The sequence below is a fragment of the Empidonax traillii genome, unplaced genomic scaffold, assembly GCF_003031625.1.
Source record: "Empidonax traillii isolate 1590-97213 ecotype Southwest subspecies unplaced genomic scaffold, ASM303162v1 scaffold10:size5872457, whole genome shotgun sequence".
NCBI classification, from domain to species: Eukaryota; Metazoa; Chordata; class Aves; order Passeriformes; family Tyrannidae; genus Empidonax; species Empidonax traillii.
The window spans coordinates 4,124,054-4,128,278 of record NW_020955203.1 but is presented as its reverse complement, the minus strand read 5'-3'; the positions used below and the strand labels follow the sequence as shown (position 1 = coordinate 4,128,278).

Below are 4,225 nucleotides of genomic sequence, written 5' to 3'. Positions count from 1 at the left end.
ATGCTGAACCTGAGGCAGAAGTTTCTCATGCATCTCCCTTTGTCATGGGGGGCGTGACATTTGAATTTGCAAATACGGATCATACCAATTCCCTCTCACTGTGTGGTAAAAATATATGTACGGGAATGGGGGAAATGTTCTTGGCAGTAGGACTGCCTAAATGCCAGGCAAGAGCCATGAAAGGACCTGCAGATCTTGTAGGCAGATCCTATAACAGCAGTAAAACCTGGGGTCCTATGTCAGGTACTGATGCTCCCTGCACAGTGCATGTGGATCTGCTTCATATCGAAAACGTCCAACATGTGTGGTTGAAAAGCATAAGAGGCAAGAATACACATTCCAGGCTATGTTCTTTCCTGAGTCTTATTCACTTTGGTCAGGGTTTGGGATGTATCATAGCACATCATGATTACAGTCCCAAATATCTCTCTGTAACACATTTATTTACAACCACTGTATATATATAAATTTTTTTTCTTAAGGTATTAGATGCCTTTTATGACATTCATATGAAATTTTTGATGATTTAAGAAAACCTTAAAAGGTAGGTGGTCCAATTCTGATTTCCTTTTTTTCTTATAATGTTTCAAAAGTCATCTCCATCTTCCTGGGACAGCCTGATAATAAACAGAATAAACATTATTTTTTATCAGCTGGGTGAGACAAAGAATCAAAGCAAGCACTAGAGACCATTTCTAGCTGGACATTCAAGGACATACCCATTCATTAATTTTTATCCTTTTTTGTTGAGCCCAATTATTTAATCCTTAATTCATGCCTATAAAATCAAAATTATTGCAGAGCAGATAATGCTTCTACCCCCATTTGTAACATAACACATAGGATAGTGCCCTATTATGAATTGAGGAGGGCAGTAGCATATTCCTGGTGCCCTGTTGAAGCTTTGTCATTCAGCACAAGAAATTTTCAAGATTCTTTAGATGTAAGGAGGGAAAATAAACTAAATTCCTACAGGGAGGAATTGAATATAGCTTTCCCAGTCCTGGAGGGCTGCTATAACCACAGTGTTACTGTTATAAAGACAGTTTCTATCATTACTTTTTCAATCTCACTCTCTGGAGGGAAGCTAGATGAAAGACTTACAGAATGTAACTTGGATTCACTGTATGTACTCCTCTGAAATACAGCCATGAGAGTCAGGGCTTTTATTTTGCTCTTATTTATTTTGTTCTGGACTACAAGTCCACCCGCAGATTAAATAGCTTTTATCAATTATGTCTTGGGGTGACATAATGAGAATTAATTGCTATTTGTAAATTACTTTGTGATCTCTGGTATTATTCAACTGAATATATGATTCTTTTATTGATGTAACTTGTTTGACCATTTTCAGGCTTTACATGGAGTAAACTGGAAGTTACCTCCCATGGGAGTTAATTCACCTTTCCACTACTCAATGTACCCTGCCTTCAGAAAAATATCTAACCAGGCACCATTTTTTTTTATATGATTTTTACTCTCAAAATTTATTGAGAATTTATGCGTAGAATTGCTGGAGTTTCCTCACAAGTTGGAGACAAACCTTACAGCAAAGATTATCCTAGTGAAACCTTTCATTTTTCATTGACTCTTCACTATTTCTCCTTTTACATTCAAAACTTTTTGAAAGAACAAATTTAAGGTATGATTGTAGAGATATACAATACCCTTTACCTTGCCCTAATTGTATAAAAGTAAATTGATGGAATGAAAGGAATTAACTTCCCCTGACTGTTATGTTCCATCAAAGGACTAATTTTTTCTGTCTGTCTTGCTCTGCCCTTGTGTTCTAAGTTTTGCCCTTCTTCATGATGACTCACCATGGTAGAACGTTTTCCCAAGGGATGTTTGTCTAGAAGGTAAGTGATTTTATTTTAGATCTCGGTTAGAAGGTCACCTTTTGTCTGTTTACTTTGTTTGTAGAGATATATTCATCTTTGTGTTCAAAAACCCTTTCCAGCATCCATCCATTTATCTTCATTACCAAAGTAAGCTGGCTTGACCTATAGTATTAATTGTACCTGCTTTGGAACATCTAACTTTTAAATGTTTCCATCTGGGCTTTAATTATACTTTGTTTGTTGGTTTGGTTTGGTTTGTTTATTTTTTAAAAACTATAGGAAGAAATTTATAGAAAGAAAAGCTATATTTAGATTAAATATAACATTTTTGCTGTGAGGGTAATGAGACCCTGGTGCAGGTTGCCTAGAGAAGCCGTGGCGGCCCATCCCTGGAAGTATTCAAGGCTAGGTTGAACAGGGCTAGGAGTAATCTGGTCTAGTGGAAGTTGTCCCTGCCCATGGCAAGGGGTTAGAACTAAGTGGTGTTTAAGATCTTCCAGCCCAAATCCTTCTATGATTCTAGGATTCAATGAAATAGGTAGTTTTGGACTGAAATTAATCTCATCTTGCATAGAAGTACTTAATGTAGGACAGAATACTCTGGCTTTAAAACACTTTTTTCTTTTTTTTTTTTTTAGACCATAAAGAGAGACAGTGGTGAGTATCTCAGATGTAGACATCTGTGTTGTAACTGTCTGAAGTGAGGGAAGATGCATCTCATCCAGAAAAGAGAACTAATAGTATCATATCAAAGACCACAAGAATATATTTCCTCTCTCTGCTCTTCCAGTCAGAGGGGAATGCACTGGAGCTGGCCACACATCACAAATAAGATAAAAGGCACAGCCAAAGTGAAGAGATTAGCACAAAGCCATATGTAGAACCAATCAAAGCTGCTGACAAATGATGTTGAACTTCTAACAAAATGCTGAAATTCAAAGGCTATTAAAACAAACAAGAAAAAAAAAACAAAACAAAAAGAAAACCCACAAAAAAAACACATTTAAAGAACGGGGATGGGGATATGAAGGAGAAAGGATTGGGGGGGGAAGAGAAATTATTTTCATTTAGCAAATTGTTCAGTGAGAAGGCAAGTATAATCTCAGGCCTAAAACTTGTCCCTTGAGGTTGTCAAGTGTTCTGTATTCAGCAGAACAGGAAAGGTTTACAGTACCCTTCCCGTCAAAGTGGTATTTGGGCTGCCTTCTCTCCTTAACATCCTCATTTATATCTACCTTTATGACTTCTGTTAAAACTGGTCTCCTATTCCACTGTCCTGCCACATGCAGCCATTCTCCTGTCCATCATTAAATTGTTGCCTTTTCTTCTGCTCTTTCTCCTCCCTTCCTTTCTCTTCTGCTCCACCCTGCAGCTCCCAGAGGTATTTGCATTTGTGTGGCAAATACACTGATTCTTTTCACTTGGTTTGCTCCAGCATGACATGAACTATTTAATTGTAAATTATTAAGTCATCTGTACTTTCCTGAAATGATTCACAGTGGAATGACAGGAAATTATTCCTAGTGGAATGACAGGATATGATATGATGAAATCACAATTCACATGTAAATTGGATGTCTGCTGATAGAAATCTGAAGTCCACTGAGAATTCACAAAAAGAAAATGCTGCAAGGCTTATCCACTGGGTAGGTAATTTACTAATGGATAGCCCTTGTTTTAATACTGTCCACTCTTAGTTGTTAAAACCTCAGGATGATTTTTTAATTTCTTCAGTTGTAGCTTGATGTGAAAAGTTCAGATAAACAGCCCCATTTCTAGTCTTTAGATATATATATTTTCTCCTCAAGTATCTAATTTGTCAGTCACACATACACACACACACATAATATAGATATTACATGTATATATATTTTACATATATATTTACATATACAGATATAAATATATATACATATACATATATAAAATTATATACATACATACACACACATATATATATGTGTATATATATATATATATATATATATATAAGGACTGACTGCTAGATGGCATAATTCACTGTAGCTTTATTACTTGAATGGAATTGTGCCAGTTTTATTCATACTGATGTTCTGTAGATAGATTAAACTGTACACAGCTATACAGACATTGTCGTGCATCTTTATTTTTTTTTCCCTTCTACAAAGCTGTCTGCACAAATAATCTCTTTGGCTTCCTCTGATTCACTTTAAAAGTGCTACGTTAATTTTAAATGCAAATTGCAATAATTAAATTTGACCTTATAAACTATCAGATGTGATGGGAATTTCCCTTCCTGATTTTTTATCTTAAATTGGAAAGGAACCAGATCAAACAAGCAGGGAATTTCAAAGTCAAAACAAATACCATCCATGGCTAGGGACTCTGTTACAATAACAAAAGAG

The 4,225-nt window shown here is 35.8% G+C and overlaps 1 long non-coding RNA gene across 1 annotated transcript; it reads left to right on the top strand.

The window, feature by feature from the left end:
• The first annotated feature begins 895 nt into the window (after positions 1-895).
• Positions 896-1,859, top strand: LOC114058428. The gene is made up of 3 exons (XR_003571454.1): positions 896-943; positions 1,355-1,419; positions 1,795-1,859. It is a non-coding gene; the product is annotated as an uncharacterized LOC114058428 (long non-coding RNA).
• Positions 1,860-4,225: the final 2,366 nt, after the last annotated feature.